A 19,086-nucleotide genomic window follows, 5' to 3' on the forward strand; every position below is an offset into this window, starting at 1 on the left:
TCACTGAGTGTTCCTGAGATAGTTCCTTAATCCAGATTTCCAATTTCCTCCCACAGAGCATGGCCAATACTTCCCTTTTTCCATCCTCCACCAGCCATCCCTGTACAGATGATGCTGTCCAAGTCAGGGTGTTCCCCATGCACTGAACGCAGCTGTGGCACCTCAGCATGGCCTGAAAGGGTAAAAATAGGTACCAAGCTACTGCAGAGACAAATCCCACTTGCTCACTTTCTTGCCCTTGCCATGAAGGGATCCTGTTTGTATGTCCACTGCCACAGCTGGATTTTTCAGCCTGCAGACAGCTTGTCTGCCCAGCCTAGCTTACAGACTCCTGGCCAAGGTTTCATCTCACCTTATCAGTGTATTCAGCATTCTTCAGATCCTGCCTACCCACACCCCTCCCTCTCTGCTTCCCAGGATCCCTTTGTATTCTTGTCCTTATCTAGTGTTGCCTTTTATCCTTCTTGCTTTTTCTTTTTACTATCATTTCTCACCACACACCTTGAGAAGGGTGAGTTTCCTGGAAGAAGGCTTATGGAAAAGATCTTGCCTCCCTATCTGAGCAAGCAAGGGAGCCAGGAGCTATTTACATATTTTCTGATAAGCAGTGAGAATGTCCTGATGGTCCCGTGAAGTCCACAAAGAATTGGTTTCATGCTGTTCTGCATTTTCTGCTTGTCTGTGCTTGCCCAAATCTAATGAACTAACAGTATTAAAGATATTTTACATATTGTTATAACATTATTTGGAGGAGAAAACAGTATCACCATCTTGAATTTAGTTATTAAAGAGATGATACTGGCAACAAAATGATATTAGCATTTCAATAATGAAAATAACTTTTAAAGTATGATTTTCTTATTAATTATCAGTTATTTTCTGCCTACAGTATTACATTACAGCTGCATCTAATTTCTAATTTTTTGTGCAACCATTAGGGCAAAAATTATATTTCATTATATTATTAATTTTAATTCTTTTTTTATATGGACCAAAACCAGGGCTGTATTGAGTTTTTGACAGTTGACATTTTCTTTTCGTTACAACTTTGAAGATCTGGAGCCTCACAAGAAAACTCCCAGTGAGTGAGCTCTGCATGGTGTGAACGCAGCAGATTTCTGAGTATTTTGTTCTCTGTAGCTGAGAAATAAGCAAGGCTGGGCTAGGAGGTAACTAACTACCAGGAGAGAGCTGCTTGCATGACCGCTTCTGAAAACGCAGCTGAAACTCTCCTGGGGGCAGATCCTGAGACTGTAACTGTTTTTGCTCGGAATATTCAAATCAGCCTGTACTGACAACAAACAGAGTGAAAGCCAAGCCAAGCCGCAGTCTCGGAGGAGAGGAGAAGACACGAGCAGCTGTGAGAAGAGAGCACACGAGCTGCCCCTGCAAGGGCTGCCCGCTGCTCTCTGGGAGACTCTCCTTGCCCTGGTGGGAGCTCTCCTGCTCCCACTAATTCCATTCTTTCGTTTTTCATTAGATACCCGGCCTGTTATGACTTTCAAAGTGGTTAATTCAAAGTTTCATCTTACTCACAGCAGTTATCAAGCCCTAACACTTGACAAATACCTCAAACACACCCGCTTTGAACCTGGCTTTAGATTACAATATAAAAACTACCCATTTGGTCAACAAAAGTTGGTTGGTCACCTGTCAGTCCCTGACAGCCACACCCATCCTGTCTCTGACAGTCACCTGTTGCAGCATCTGCTGCAAGCAGGATAAAGGAATATCTATTCGTTTTCACTTCTCTTAACCCTGTGATGCTCAAAATTCCTGACTTTTGAAAGGCTTTTCTATAGGTGCAGTTTGGTACAACAATGATTTTTGAAGCAATACAGACACACCATTTGCAATAAAACCTCATCCACACAGGGAGAAATGAGGCAGCAGGCTTCGTTCCAAGGAGCAAATTCCACCATCCCAACCCAGATGAACTTGACCCTTACACAGCGCCTTGAAAACACGAGTACAGGCCTAAAACACACAGCTCCACACATCTATTTGCTACCATACCAGCTCTCAGTCCAAATGTTTACAGGTGAGAATCCCTCTTAACTCTGTTTTTGAATAGTTGCACTCATTCTCATTTTGGCAACAGTGCAAGTTCCGTGTGATACTTCATTCAGCTGAACGTTCTGAGCTGTTCCTCGCCTCGCTGTGCCTGATGCTGGGAGGGCACAGGCAGCAGGGCTCAGCCAAAGTCACATGAAGCGTGCTGCTGCTAGGCAGGAGCAGCAAGCTGTGGGGAAAACTTTACCAGGTAGTGCAGAGGTGTATGTGTAATAAACCACCCTGTACCGTACCACGGGCCCTGCCGTGAGCGGCAGCACCGCGCTCACAGCGCCCGCTGCCAGCAGCCTTGACCTTGGAACGCTCCCGAGAGCAGCGCTGCCGAGGAGGGAGCAGAGGACATTTGCAAATAGTGCACTCGGGCGGAAAGACAAGCCCGGGGCACGTCTGCCACGGCATCGCTGCCGCTGCACAATTCCGCCGTGCAGCCGAGCGCGAACCCCACGGGAGCCGCTCACCGGGGCCAGCTCCCCACGGCCCGGACTGGGGCTGGCTCAGCTCCCCACGGCCGAGAGCGCTCACCGGGGCTGGCTCCCCTCCCCTCGGCCCGGACTGGGGCTGGCTCAGGTCCTCACGGCCCGGGGCTGGCTAGAGTGGCCGCTCACCTGCCCACGGCCCGGCCCGGGGCTGGCTGCCCTCCCCACTGCTCGCACCGGGGCAGGCTCAGCAACCCACGGCCGGGAGCCGCTCACCGGGGCTGGCTCCCCTCACCTCGGCCCGGGGCTGGCTCACCTACCCACGGCCCGCACCGGGGCTGACTCCCCTGCCCTCGGACCGCACCGGGGCTGGCTCCCCTCCCCACGGCCGGCAGCCGCTCACCGGGGCTGGCTCAACTCGCCAAGGCCCGGGGCTGTCTCGAGTTGCCGCTCCCCTGCCCAGGGCCCGGGGCTGTCCGGAGCCGCCGCTCAGCTCCCCACGTTCCGCGGCCCAGCCCCGGCTCTGCGGAGCGCTCTCTGCGCACTCTGCCCTCACTGCACACTCTGCCCTCGCTTCCTTGAGGCATTCATCCTGGTGGATGCTAAAAACGTGTTTCCCTTGGAGTTTTTTTTTTTTGTGGCGTTTACTTTAAGAGCATCGCTGTCTGCTAAGTCACTGCAATGCTTTCTAGAGTCCCTGGGATATTTTTATACTCGTTCATTATAAGATGTACCAACTGCTACAAAATAGCAAGGGCTGCAATAAGAGCATTACGCGTTAAGGATGGCTTTAATTACATACACAATATCTATGCAAATGCCAGATAGCATCTTCTGCATGAAAGGGTTGGTTGGTTTGCCTCTTATCCTCTCAGTATGGAATCTTAGTGCTTCTTATGATGCAATATTAATTTGGTTAGACTTAATTTAATTACTTTGGTTGGTAATTAAATCAGCATGTCTTAAATTAAAATAACCAGTATCATCATGAAGTATTTCTGTCACAGTGGCTTCTAAAATATTTCAGTCAGGACTAGATCCCTATTGTTCAAGAGGCTGTGAAAAAAAATGCATTAGAGAAAGGGACCAGACAAACCCATCTGCCTCTTAATGTGAGGAGGCTACTGCTGAATGGCAGGCACCTGGCACACTACAGGTCCCCCTCCAGGCACCAAAAGCAACATTTTTCTCAGTCTCATCCTACTTTGAATACCTTGACCTGAGTGTCAAGTCCAACATTACACCATAAAGCACTAGAGCAGTGCTTGTCTTACCACTTTCCTTCAGCTGTTTCAGTGTGTTTGGTTAAACCCAGGAGCACCAGAGAGCAAGTTCACAGTGATGATCGTCCTGTCCCCCCCAAGTCACTGAGAGGTGAAGTAGCTTCAGCAAGGTAGTGTTAACTCAGTGGCTCACCCTTATTTGTACTGCTGCTGTAACTGTGCTAGGAAGCTGGGCTCCTGTTTGAGCAGGACTAAACACACATCAGGCCCTTACTGAGTCACTGGCACAGGCAGAAGGACTCCAACATCCTGCCACTGGCAATGATGCTTCAGGCACAGCACGCCAGGCAATGGGGGTCTTTGACTTTCCTGCAGGAGCAGCTTCCCCTGATGTGGTCTGGCCAAGCAGGTTTTGAGGTAAAAAGCAAGCATTTACTGCAGATTAACACAGCACATGTGGAACTGCACTGTTTGTTTAACTATGACTATTGCAAAGTGTCATGAGCAAGGTACAGTTACAGGTACAGTGAAGAAACAGAACCAGCCCCACAGATTTGCAGGACAAAGGTTACAAACACAATTTCACCTCAGTCCTCTGCAGGCCATGTGGCACAGTCTTGATTCCTTATTTCTCCTGCATTAATTCATCAGTGAAGCTCGAGCCCACTCTCTCCCTTGCAGCTCTCAGGAAGAGATTGCTTGCATACTCTCTCAGCTGGATGACAAGGGAAACATTCAGTGTGGGCCAGGAGAACACATACCCAACAGTGAGTTACACAAGCAGTTGTGAGACAGTACTGGAATGTCAGCAAACAGGATCTTTGGGTCTAGCTGCAGCTTTGGAGGCAGAGAGCAGCCTAAGTCATCATGAGCAAGAGGCCCCATCACAGCAGCAGGTAGGTTTGCTTTGAGAGGTGACATGGCAAAGCAGATGAGCCCTGCTGCTCTCCAGGCCAGGGCTGCATTCCCAGCTCTGTGCACACACTGCACACTGCAGTGAGTCTGCAGAGCAGCTGCAGGACCCCTGCCTCCCACCAGGAGGGATGGATGACTGCCTTGTGGAGTGCATGTGGGGACAGCAGCAGTGGGGCATGTGGAATCACACATCACAGGCTTCTGGGCAGCAGCGAACAGCATTGTGACCATGTCTAACTTCTCCCGCTGCCCTCGCCCTTCCCCTGTCATTGTGTGGGCTGGCAGGCTTGCCAGATGTGTCACAGCCACATGAAATGGGTGACACTTGTGACCCTGCCCTCGTGGCCCCCAGGCTGACGGTCAAGTCTGAGACACAGACCAGCCCAAAAGGAAATGAGGAAGGCCCTACCCAGAACAGAAAGACTGCAGGACCCGTCTCAATGTGTTTGTTTATTCTGCAAGTTTTAAGATGGAAAAACCCCCTGTAATAACAGCCAAGCTTGTGAATTCTGTGCTATGTACAGCAATTCTGTATGTGAGCTCTGCATGTGCTTGTTGATGTCAGTGCCCTGTAACCAAGAGCCACTGCTGCCTATCACACACAAGTCCTCATTATGTTGCATAACAAATTACCTTTGTTGCCTCACAGAATGGCACAGTAGATTTTGTTGTTGCCTGGTGTAAACTTTATTCTTGCGAGTTCCATTCTGCCCTGACGCACTGCTGCTGCCTGACAAGTGCTTCATTTCTGTTGTTCAGCAGCAGAACTCCACAGTGCAGGCGGCCTCAGAGCCTGAAAAACAAGTTCAGAAATGCAGAAATACGCCACCACTGTGTCTGCAAAACAATCGGCCACGTGGATCCTGGCTGCTGGAACACTGGGCTTAGAGCTGCAGCCACACGTCCTGGGAGGCAGCACCGCTGCACATTCAGCCCTCGTGGTCATCTGATGTTTTCAGCCACAAGGAAAAACAGCAGCACAGAGGAACAAAGAAAGTGGCAGAACAGCAAAGGAATTTTAAACCGACAAAGAATTCATGGTGTTGGCATTTTAATTCTATATTACTGCCTTTTTAATGGATTTATCCAACTGACTCTCATTTTCAGTGTTTAAGTACTGTTTCTAACTAAAACCCATTAGTTACAATGTTCATCTATTAAAGAAGAAAGTGTGAAAATGTTAACAAATTCATCATCATGATTACAGAATGTTAAACCTCACTAGACACCCCTGATTCTTGCTTCTTTATATATGTTCAGCACATATTTCAGGGGAAGGAAAACATTTACTGCCAGGCTTCAAACAGTGTTTCCTTTCTTAAAACATTTTAGTTGGCAGCTTTTTCTGCTGGCACATGACCAATACTCTGGATAAGTGGGAAAATAGCAGTGATATCTAGAGGCCAGATTTTGCCACTTCTTAAAATGAGTAATGCTATCTTATTTTCATATGTCCTGGCATTCCCTCTACTCAGAGCACTACTGCAAACTCACTGATATCTGCTCCCTACTTTGTCTGGACAAAATCCAAAGAGGAAGAAAATCTAGGCATTAAAAGGGCAAACTTCAATAAAATCTGAGAGTTGGCCTGTTGGGATAACCCTAAATAAGGGTAACAAAATCTGGATGCTAGCTTATTTAAAAATACATGTTTTGCCATCCCCTCCTAGTCCTTTGAGAAATGTATGTTCCAATCTCCAACACACACTCCTCTCCCATGCACTCTCCAAATTTTTTAGCTGCTTCCTAGTTGAACCTGCCCTTTCATCAGTGCTCCTGTCACCCCACTGCTCACCCCATCTCCTCCACAGCCAAGAAACTCATCAAATAAATCACTGGAGACATTGCTGGACAATGGGTGAATGAACTGCTGCTGAGGGATTGGGGTTTGCCTCTATTTACTGGCTGTAGTTAGAAACACTTGAAGCCAAATTTCAATTACAGGGATAAAATAAAGGCCAGCCCAGTCTGGGCATTTTAAGAGATAATTGTACTTCAGTAAAGCACTAAGGCAGGGCTGTTGTCAGACACTGCTGCTCACAGCTAATGGTGCTGGTACAAAATCTACCTGGGTATGACTGCAAACAGCTTTGGAGAGCCGTCACGGGAATGAGTGTGGCCACTGAAGGGAGCCTGAATGCTTGAGGTACAGGACAGAGAAACAAAAAATCTTTGTAGGAACCTCAGGTATGTGAGCACTGTACAGTGTAATTATGTTGTTATTGTAACAGCTACTCCTTAGCTTGTGGAAAAATATGGTGAGCAATGCTAAGGGAAGGGAGGGAGATTACAGCCCTGCCTGCTTCAGAGTGAAACACCAGGCCTGAAGCTGTCACCTCCTTCACCTTCTCCACATCCTGATGACACGGGGCCTGGGGAATTTCAGATGATGGCTGAAAGACCTGGGATTTCCCAGGAGAGAGAACTAGTGAGTCAAAGAAGACTTGGTAGGAGCATTCAATACAGGAGATAGCAGCTTGGCTCTTTCCTGTCCTGATGTTTGAACACAGGGCTATAGAAGGACATGGAAAGGGTAGAAAACACAAATCTGAAGACAAGTAATTTAAAGTGAGTCCTGAGAAAGTCTGGACATTAACAAGAGCAGGCAGTAACCCAAGTCCTGTTTACACTTCACACATTTAGGCACTAACAGCTATTGTATAAGTCCTGCTGTCAGCTCTGGGCTGACTGGTTACTCTCTTTTAAAAATACAAGAACAACATGACTTCAATGCAATTTGAAAGGCAACATTCTAAATTATAAAATTCTTTTCTAGACAGCATATAATTAACCTATGGAACTCATTCCCGCAAGATTTCAGTCGAGCTGAGACTCCTCCAAAAAGGATTGTACATGTATTTATTAGCTGGCCCGATTCCACCCAGGGCAAGGGCAGTGAACATTCAATTGGGTATTTGTAAGTGATCCTTTTTAAGTCCCCGTGGAGAATGTGCCAGCAACCCTAAGGACGTCAGCCGTGGGAATGATACACCCAGGGGCAGCAATTCTCCAGGGCTGCCCTTTAACACTTGATTTCTCCTCAACAAGAGATGGAGCTGAAAATTCAGCTCCGCTGCAGCCGGCAACAGCGCCCTCGGGACGTGACCTGCAGCCTTGGCAGGGGGAGTGCACAGGTAATAAATAACACCGTGACCACAGCTGCAGTGGGTGTGCACAAGTGACAGTGAGTGTGCACAGGTGACAGTGACACAGTGGGCATGCACAGGTGACAGTGGGTGTGCCCAGGTGACAGTGGGCATGCACAGGTAATACAGTGACAGAGGGTGTGCACAGGTGACAGTGACAGTGGGCATGCACAGGTGACAGTGGGTGTGCACAGGTGACAGCGGGTGTGCACAGGTAATACAGTGACAGAGAGTGTGCACAGGTGACAGTGACAGTGGGCATGCACAGGTAATACAGTGACAGTGGGCGTGCACAGGTAATACAGTGACAGTGGGTGTGCACAGGTGACAGTGACAGTGACAGTGACAGTGGGTGTGCACAGTGACAGTGGGCACAGGTAATACAAGTGACAGTGGGTGTACACAGTGACATGGACAGTGGGTGTGCACAGGTGACAGAGGGTGTGCACATGTAAGAGAGGGCGTGCACAGGTGACCATGGGCGTGCACAGGTGACAGTGGGCGTGCACAGGTAATGCCCAGTGGCCACACACCTGCAGTGACCACTGACCGCCCCCCTGTGCATTGCTGAGGTTTCCCCCCACCTGCCGAGCTCACCGAGCGTTCGGATTCGCGCTGGTTTTGTCGCTCAGCCGCTCCAGCAGAGCCGAGGCCCCTGCAGAGCCGACACTTGACACACACAGATCTGCTGGGACCCAAATCCCGACCGCGCCCTTTGTGATTTCCGTGCCGCCAAAGCCACCGCTCCCCCCGGCTGCGGCGGGGAAGGACGGCCACGGAGGCATCGGGCCGGGACACGGTGCAGCCCGTGCGCTTGGACCGGGATCCTCGGGACTCCCCCAGGTTCCTCGGAGCTTCTCCGGGCTCCTCCGGGCCCCCCGGGCCTCTCCGGCCCCTCCGCCCGCCCCGGCCCCGGCCCCGGCCCCGGCCCCGGCCCGGCCCAGCGCCGGCACCGCCCGCCGCGGAGCCCCCGCGCTCTGTGGCGACACCTGGCGGCGGCGGCCGGGACTGCCGACTCCGGCACACCGGGATGGACTCGGGCACACAGGGATGGGCTCGGGCACACAGGGATGGGCTCGGGCACACCGGGATGGGACAGCTCGGGCACACCGGCGTGGGACAGCTCGGGCACACCGGGATGGGCTCGGGCACACCGGGATGGGACAGCTCGGGCACACCGGGGTGGGACAGCTCGGGCACACCGGGATGGGCTCGGGCACACAGGGATGGGACAGCTCGGGCACACCGGGGTGGGGACAGCTCGGGCACACCGGTGTGGGGACAGCTCGGGCACACTGCTCCGGGCTCGGTCACACCCCGCTGGGGACGCGGGGCTCCGTTCCTCCCCCTGCCTTAAAGCCAGCGCTCACCTGGGGAGGCCGGACTGGCTACAGCCCCTGTGCAGCATTGTCCCAGTTTGCCTCTGCGTCTCAGGGACAGGGGCACTGCGATGGGACTGGACCTCAGGAGGGGACACATCCTCCTGCACCTTGGCCTGAGAAGTGGCTGAATTGCAGTGGAAAAGCCCTGGAAGCTGTGGGCTTATTTAAGGTGCTCGTTTTAGCTTCACCGATTCAAAAGTGGAAGGGCCCTGTGGAAGGAGAAAAGCAGTTCAGCCTCGGAACCCTGCTAACTGCAAAGGCTGGAAACAGCCCTGCCAGCACAGCACAGGGGCTGAGCGGGCAAAGGACACCTGAACACTGATGTTACTCTTAAAAAAGACAAAGCAGAGCCTGGGCAGGAGAAATGAACCTAGAAAGGAAAGGTAGCATCCAAACAAGTTAATTGAGGAGAAATACAGGAGAGGAGGGGAAGAAGGATTTCACCAGTTTTGCCTCTGCAATTTTGTCTCCACTTTTTAGGGCACAAATCTACAAGGCAGGAGCTTCTGCACCTTTTGTAGAGGTGTCTCTTCAGTTTCTCTTGTGGTGAGTTAAGCCTTGAGCCCATCTCCCAAGACCCACCTTCCATGCCAGAATGCAGTCGAGGCTGCTGGTTCCTCCCTGCTCCAGCCAGTGCCCTGCAGGTGTCCCAGGCAGACCCACAGTGACAGGGCAGGGCTGGCACCAGCCCTCAGTGCCAGTCTGTGGCACAGCTGTGAGCATGGCTGGAGCTGTCCTGTAGCTCAGGTCAGCACTGAGGGCTCCAGGGTGAGCACCAAGGGGCTCCTGGGCCATGGACAGAGGTGGCTGCAGGGCCCAGGGGAGGCTCTTTGGGCTGATTGGGGTCTCCTCAAGCCCTGACACACAGACACACACACCTGTGCTGCCTGGAGGCTTCAGGGGCTCCAGGGACCTCACTGCATGGGCAAGGAGGGATCCAAGAGCAAACTGCTGAAAGAGCATGGGGAGAGATCATTCTGATGTGCAGTGGCTGTTTCAGAGCTCTGCCAGGTCTCAGCAGTAAAAGCCTCCTGGTTTTCCTAAAAACAGCCCTTCTGAAGGCACCAGCCAGAGGGACATCACCCACAGCTGAGGAGACGAGGAAAGAACAAGATATTTCAGAGTAACTGCAAAGATCAAACACGCTCTCAGTATTTTACAATGGCATCTGGGATCCCACAGTTAAGCTGGGTTTGGAGAAGCAGCTACAAGTTTCTCCAGTTTTCAGTTCCATTTCAAACTCTGTGCATTTGCAGCCTGAAGTCTCAAGACAGCTCAAGCTTCACTGTGCTGGGTTTCCTCAGCGTCAACCCCTCTGGAAAACATCCCATGTGCACATTGCATCTCTCCAGATTTTCTTCTCATTCCAAATCTGCAAGTACAAATATAGTAACATTCCATTCTCCTAATGCACACTCACAAGATGTGCTGAAATGTCAGATGCTAAACGGTACAAAAAAGCACTTTAGCACGTTCCTGTTGATGTGCACTGGAAGAGAGAAGGCAGAAACCGCTTGAACATCTGTTGATTTATTAGATCTGAGTACTGCCCTCCTTTCATCTGGCAGCAGCAGAGCCATTAACGCTGCAGCAGCTTCTTCGGAGCTTGCCGCCGAGCACAAGGGAACATCGGAGCTCCAGCCCCGATGCTGCGGGCTTGGAGCAGGGCTCGCTCTGTCCCAGGGGGAGCTGCGGGAGCGGGGGGATTGCAGGAAGGTGCAGAGAGGGGTGGGCAGGCAGGTAATGCCCCTGCTGGGGGAGGAAGCCGGGGGGAGGCTGGAAAGCTTCCTACCGCTGGAGCTATTGTGTGCCTGCTTCCTCTGCTGCACAGGCAGGGCCGGCAGCGCTGACGCGGCCGGGATGGAGCTCACAGCCACCCCGGGGATGGAGCTCACAGCCCGGGGATGGAGCTCACACCAACCCCGGGGATGGAGCTCATAGCTCGGGGATGGAGCTCACAGCCACCCCGGGGATGGAGCTCACAGCCCGGGGATGGAGCTCATAGCTCGGGGATGGAGCTCATAGCTCGGGGATGGAGCTCATAGCCCGGGGATGGAGCTCACAGCCCGGGGATGGAGCTCATAGCTCGGGGATGGAGCTCATAGCCCGGGGATGGAGCTCACAGCCACGCCGGGGATGGAGCTCACACCAACCCCGGGGATGGAGCTCATAGCTCGGGGATGGAGCTCATAGCTCGGGGATGGAGCTCATAGCTCGGGGATGGAGCTCACAGCCCGGGGATGGAGCTCATAGCTCGGGGATGGAGCTCACACCAACCCCAGGGATGGAGCTCACAGCCCGGGGATGGAGCTCACAGCCCGGGGATGGAGCTCATGGCTCGGGGATGGAGCTCACAGCCCGGGGATGGAACTCATAGCCCGGGGATGGAGCTCACAGCCACCCCGGGGATGGGGCTCACAGCCACCCCGGGGATGGGGCTCACAGCCCGGTGATGGGGCTCACAGCCCGGGGATGGAGCTCACACCCACCCCGGGAATTGAGCTCACAGCCAGCCCGGGGATGGAGCCCACAGCCACCCCGGGAATGGGGCTCACAGCCCGGGGATGGGGCTCACAACCCGGGGATGGAGCTCACACACAGCCCATGGATGGAGCTCACAGCTCGGCGATGGAGCTCACACTCACCCCGGGGATGGAGCTGACACTCTGGGGATGGAGCTCACAGCCCGGGGATGGAGCTCACAGCCCGGGGATGGAGCTCACACCCCAGGGATGGAGCTCACAGCCCGGGCACTGAGGGGCTCTCCTGCCCCATCAGAGCCGGCTCCTGACAGGAGCATCGCTGAGTCATTCCAGTGCGAGTGACACAGGCTCTGCTCCGTGGTCGGTATTGTTTCTCATGCTGCTAAAAACAGACAGTTGGCAATATTCCTTCTGCACATTTGAATTTACCCAGAAAACTCAGCTTGGCCAAAAATGTTGAGATAACATGATTTTATCCTGCTTCTGGATGGGAAATGGAATATTTTGACATATTAAGAGACTTCAAACAAAAATCAAGGTTTTGTTCTGATCTATTTGCATTTTCACAGGGAGCAGAGGGCCAGGGAATCACTTCACTTTACCCAAATACACTCATATTTTCCTAATATTGAAATTATAAACTGCCAGAGAAGCTAAATATAGGAACAAAACTAACTGCAGGAAAAATAAAAGCTTATTTTGTGCCTCTTTTGATTTTGTTAGTAATATTTCTTTCCTTTTTCTAGAGTACCTTGCTGAGATGAAAAGAAAAAAAATCCTAGTTGTCAAATTGTATTACCTAATTGCCAAATCTGTATTTAATCTGATGTTTCTTTCTATACACTTGTTATACTTCTTTCCCTTTTTTCAGTCACAGTTCCTATGTAAATGCCAATTCTCCACAGTGTCCTAGCCAAAATATCTGCTGCACTAGTGGGAACTAATCTCTTTGGCACTTAAGGAGTGAATCTCAAGGGATTTTTCTTCAGCAGAAGCTCTGTCATACCATGAGCACTAACAAACACTGCAATTTGTGTCTCCACACGTGGTGTACAAAATTTAAACTCCTCACAGCTGCATTTCTGGCTGTGATCTCCATGGAGATGTCACTGCTGACCTGGAGCTGGGGCACTCAGCCCTGCAACATTCCCCTCCCTCTGCCTGTGTTAAGCCCAGCTAACTTTTGCCATCTTCTGGAGGAAGGGAATAAAATGAGGGTGCTCAGTTATATCTGTCCTTTTACAAACCTCAGACATTAAGTAATCTGGAGTTTTGCTGTTCTTACAAAAATCACTAAATTTGCAGAATTTTTAAGGAGCTTTTAACTTTTTTATTCCCAGTTCTCCAATGCAGTTCTGATTCTGCCTTAGACTCCAGAGGCCTTATGTTCTTCAGAAACACCCCCAAGGTCCACATTTGTGGGGTTTCCTGACAAGTTCTTTTCAGCATTGCAGCCTGCTGAAAAGAACTGCTCAGTACCAGACCAGTGGTGCATTTCCCCTCGACTGAAACAAAAATCTCCTTCACAGGAGAGCTGTGCTTTCCCATGGACAGTGAACTCACTTCCTTCTGCTTTGTTTATAGCCCCATGTGAAGTTTTTCCTCTTCCATTCCCTTTTCCAAAAGCAGTAAGACAATAAGACATTGTTAAGTGTTAAACATCCATGTTTCTGTTTCTTGTCTTCATAACAGGATTATTAGAATTATGAGAAATGAAACAGGGAAATGATAAGGGAGAATAGCAAAAATTAGCTCAGGTTTTTTATACAAAACAGAAGAAAAGACATCCAGAATTGGTCCAGCATTGGCCAGAGGCCTTTTTGGTTTTAGAAAAATTACAGATTAGCCATGTGCTGTTAATGAACCTGGGATCCATGCCTGAGCTAGAGTACTTTGTACCCTGGAAAAGGCGACAGGGCACGGGAATGAAGCACACAGGTCGCTGACAAAGTGCTGAAATGCCACTTCCAACAGCACCAGGAAATAAAGTATCCATCCCTGAACTACAAAATCCTTGGACTCCTCAAAAAGGGGCCCTCCCTGGAGGGATGAGGGGTAAACATACTCATGGGAGGAGCTGAGGATACCTGTGGAGAAGAGAAAACTCTCCAGAGTGTGGGAGAAAGCTAAAGGAGTCTGACCTTCCTCATACCTTGGGGAGAACATCAAATAGATAGTTTCAATATCACTCAATGACTCTTTTAACCCTAAAAACCATGAAAGTTTTGCTATTTTACTAACAGCTTGCATGCACAGGAACAGACAAGGCAAAACCAGTGGCACTAATCCAATTAATAACCAATTCAACAATGAAACATTTTATATATTTCAGATCAGTCAATGCAAAATGACAATATCAACAGGGGGAAACAGCAATTGCAAACAACCCAGGGGACAGCCCTGAAGTTAGGGGCTACCAGAACCCCCATTTCCAGCTCTTGGAGGGCAGGACAGAAACAAACAGAAAACTGAAACAGAAAGCCCTGGCTCACAGCATGGCATGGAAAAGGGCATTGCTGCTGCTGGACATGTGGCAGGGTGGGAAAACTGATAGTAGGGGGAACAGTGGGGGATGCCCAGGGAGACTGAAATTTCTGTGTCATTTTATGTATATAATTACATGGACACACACACACATGTATATATAAATACATATATATAACACCATGAAAAATCCCAAACCCCTCCCACATATTTCAATATGTAAGTAGCCTTTATGCTGCAGGCTTAGTTTTTCTAAAGTCAAAGCTGACAGATTACACATTAAAGTGTCATTATTTTTCTTGATGCTCTCCTTCTCTTTCCTATTTCATATCCCTCTGCATTTTTTTTCTTTATCTTTAATTCCTCTTCTTTCTTCCCCCCTTCCATTCCTCACTCTCCCTACTCCCCCCACATTAGCATTTCATCCCTCCACTCATTCTTGTTCTTTTCCTGCTGCTTTTGCTCTTCTGTCTTCTTCCCAGTCATTAATTTCTTTCATACTGAATTAATTCTACCCCTGCTCTATGAATCCTGACAATCTATCTGGTTTTAATTGTTGCATTAAACCTAGCTGGACATTTCAGAGAGCCGTGTACATTTAAACTGAGGACCTTTTCAAAGTCTTCATAATTCAAGTTGATTCCATGTATTTGATACAAGAGCCATATGTTTCTGTGGCTCACCTATTGATTGGCACATGTGAACACTTAGGGAGCAGACCTGCATTTGGGTATCCAGGGCTTTTGCTTTCTCAGCTGTCAAGTAATTTTGGGTCATGTAACAGCATTGATGCTTTGAAACATGCGGAGATTTTCTCCACGCTGCTAAAAATGCTCTTTAAATGTAACAAATGAGAGCTCACAATGCTGCCTGGGCTGTGCTTTCAGGGGTGGAAAAGGAGCCCTCCCATGCAGCTCCTGCTCAGGGCAGGCAGGGTGGGAGGGTTTGAGCAGCATCGAGACCACGGTGCCTCTTCATCACCATCAGCCTTGCTAACACTGCCACAGGTGCCAGCACTGCTTTGAAGGTTTTCTGATTCACTCCAACAGGTTGCCTAGAAATGATCAATTCACCTATTGCATCCTCAGAGCACACCCTTTACTCACACAAAACTCCTGTGCCTCACCTGCTGAGTGCTGAGTCTATAAAGAAGGGGAGAGAAGAGGGGGAACATCATAATGGATTCTGGCAAAGACATGTGAGAATTGACATTTCCTTCTTAGCACCTAACTCAGTAAACTGTACTTTAAATCCTACCCTAGGTGTCCCTGGCACATCTTTGTATCCAATGTGTGCATCTGCAGGGAAGAGTGGACAGAGACTAGGAATGATCTAAATGGAGGGGAAAAGTTCTCACACTGATTCAATTAGAGCAGTAGATGTTGTAATATAGCTTCAAGGGATAACCGAAACTTTTGGAGAGTGCTTCCTTTTATTTTTTTTTTTCCTTTTTCTTTCCTTTGGCTGCTGCCACATGGAGCTCATTTCACATTTCAACTATAATGTGAGTGATACAGGAAAACAGTTCTCACATTGTGTCAAATCCACTGGTGCCAGATCCACAGGCACCCTCCTTCAAGGAGCCTGAGAGCACAGCCATGCTCAGGGTTTGCCTTTTCCACCCTGCTCCTGCAGCACCTGGGCTCTTTAAATGGATAGGTTTTATTTCTGACTGCCAGCCAGAAAATACTGAGTGACCACCAGAACACAGTCCATCTCAGTCAGTTCTCTGAAAAAAGCACAAAATTAAACCATGACAGGTGTTCTGTGCTAGAGTGATGTGAGGCACAGGACAAAGGGAACTGCCCGTGTCAATAGAAATCCATCCTAGCACCATGAGGGTGCACTGGGTTCATTTCTGCTCTGCTGATTTGCACTGGGGCAACATCAGCCCTGCCAAGTTCTCCAGGAGCAGGGCGCCCTTCAGTCTGGATGGCAGCAGTCTGCAAACATCACAGGAGTATTTTGTCTGGGGGCTCTCAGGAGCTGGGGCTGCTTCGTGTGCTGTGGTATTGCACAAACACCTCAGTCTTGCTTGAGCAGTAAACAAATATAACCATAGCTGCAAAGATAAACCACAAAAAAAAAATTCCCACTCCTGGAATTCCCAACACAAGGTGAGCACCTTCCTCTCAGAAATAGCCAGCTCCTCATCTTCCCACTGCACTGGCTCAAGCTGTGAGTGCTCAGTGAGTACAAAATTCAGCCTTTGTCAGCTCAGAAATTAACAGATTTGAGAAAAACAACCCTGGAAATCAAGGTTTGCTCGCTGAGGAGAGCTGCCCCAGCTCAGTCCTTGCCACCCAAACTCTCATCCTGCCATCAGAGCTGGCACATTGACCCTGCAGCACTGAGCGGGGCTGTGGCTTCAGCACGGCCAGGCTGGGCAGCCAGAGGGGCATTCATGTGCAGTGTGTATTTCTGTGCTGGCAGGGGATATCACAGCTCATCCTCCCGCTGCCTGGCTGCTGGGACACAAGGACAGGAGCCTTCATCTCAGCCCAGGGGCCGTGGGGACCCCTCGCAGTCCCACACAATCCCTGCCCAGCCCCGTGCAGAACTGAAACAGGGCAGGGAGCTCCCAGCAGCACGGGGAATGCAGGGCTTCCTGCGAGCTGCAGCATCGCTTCACTGCTCCTCACATTCTCCAGCATCCACCACCCGCTCGAGTTTCTTCAGCAAACCCTGCTTGTCTTAATACTTTATAAATAGTTCCTTTTCAAATAAAGGGCAATAGCTGATCATATAAAGAATTTTAGAATTCATGTAGGATCTAATAAATTGTGAACACCTCAAACTCATGATGTTGGGAACTACAGAACTTGGTGATTTTGTTGCATGAATTACAAACCACTGCTACAAGCTAGCAACAATCCTGTGTCTGTGCATTAACAGATGCAAGTAATGTATGGAAAGGGATATTTCCTTAGCCCATACCCTGTTCTTTTTTTTTTCTCACTTCAAATTTCGCAATCACACATGTCCCTTTGTTCAAGGTTAATGCACTACACAGTGACTTTTTTGGATGCCAGTAATATAAAATGAAGGTTTACTACCAAAAACGTCAGTAAGTGTGTACACACACATTTTCTGTATTTGCAAAGTCTCAGTTGCCAAAAAAGGATTGTATCCTGCATGTATTTACAGGAAAATTTGGCTATGAAGATCACTTGACACCTTCCAGTTCTGCTAACCAAGTGCTGCTTTCCACAACACTTTATTAAAATTTGTACGGGGCCACGCTCCAAAACGCATTTGGAGCGTGTTACATGAAGGAAATTTTGTTACATGAAGGAAATTTTCCTTCAAGGAGAGATCGGTGGTTAAAAACATGGAACACCAGAGCAATGGTAAAAGCCTGCTGTCAGGAACGAGGACGAGAGAGGTAACAGCCAAGGAGAATCCGCGAGGGGAAGGGAGCCGGCAAAAGCAGAAATGTGCAACGGCGCGATTTTATAGCAGGAATTCCCCGCGCTGCGAGACCGCACGGAGAGCCAACGCGCCGCGGGCCGGGAAACACCGCCCGCCCCCGGCTGGGCTGGGCTGGGCTGGGCTGGGCTGGGCTGGGCTGGGCTGGGCTGGGCTGGGCTGGGCTGGGCTGGGCTGGGCTGGGCTGGGCGGGCTCGGCCGCGGCGCTGGGACGGAGCGGAGCCCCGCGGAGGGACACGGAGCGGCTCCCGGCGGAGCGGGGCCGGCAGAGGGCAGCGCCGGGCCGGGATCGGCCACAGCCACAGCGAAGGACAGGCTCGGTCACAGCCACAGCGCCGGGCCGGGATCAGTCACAGCACCGGACAGGGCTCGGCCTCAGCCACAGCACCGGGCCGGGATCCGTCATAGCTCCGGACGGGGCTCGGTCACAGCTTCGAACTGGGCTCGGTCACAGCTTCGGACCGGGCTCGGTCACAGCCACAGCGCCGGGCAGGGCTCGGTCACAGATCCTGAACGGGCTCGGTCACAAACGCAGCTCCGGACCGGGCTCGGCCTCAGACACAGCACCGGGCTCGGTCACAGCCACAGCACCGGGCAGGGCTCGGCCTCAGCTCCGGACCGGGCTCGGCCTCAGCTCCGGACCGGGCTCGGCCTCAGCTCCGGGCCGGGCTCGGCCTCAGCTCCGGACCGGGCTCTGTCACATCCACAGCTCCGGGCAGGGCTCAGGCACAGCTCCGGGCTCTGTGACAGAACCGGGCCGGAGCTCGGTCACAGCCACAGCTCCGGGCTCGGCCTCAGCCACAGTTCCGGGCTCGGCCCTGCCCCGGCCGCTGCCCCACACCGGCCCATTGCAATGCTCAGGGAGTGCTCCTGCCTCAGAGCCCCAAACGTGTCATGTGCAACATCAGAAAGGCGCACTGGTGAACTCCCCGCCTCTAATGGGAAACACTTGAGAGTTCTACCAAATCTGCCACTTTTTAAATGAAAACATGAAAAAGGGCCGAAATAAAACAAAACAACAGGGAAAAAAAAAGTTGGAATCATGCGCTTTGATTCAGATACTGAAAAATTTTCCTCAAGGAATGGAAAAACTGATGGGGAGGGGGGGAAAGGCAAACCAAAATCTTCTGGTGCTTGCAGCAGCCGGAGCAGACATTCTTCCCTGTAATCCCCTCGCTCCCTTCTCGCTTCGGGAAGGGAACAAAAAACCCAAACCCTTCTGTGATGGCTCTTAGAGATTTTAGGACATTAAGATGTTTAAACAAGTGGTTCCCATTTCTGTTCCAAGGCAACTGGTGACTGTCCCAGACACCACTGGCTGCTCCGGGCTGAACTGAACTGTGGTTTATCAAAAAAGGCGAGCCTAGAGACTTCCACAGCAAACTCGTTGATTTGGGGGAAAGAGTGGGTTAAGAGGACTGTTCCCTGAGACTGGAACTACAACAGGCGGGGCAGGAGGCTGCCCTGCAGGAGATATCATCGCTGATGGGTATTTTAAAAAACCATATAGCTAACTTTTAACATCTCCTCATTGT

This window comes from Ammospiza caudacuta, chromosome 11, assembly GCF_027887145.1.
Source record: "Ammospiza caudacuta isolate bAmmCau1 chromosome 11, bAmmCau1.pri, whole genome shotgun sequence".
Classification (NCBI taxonomy): domain Eukaryota; kingdom Metazoa; phylum Chordata; class Aves; order Passeriformes; family Passerellidae; genus Ammospiza; species Ammospiza caudacuta.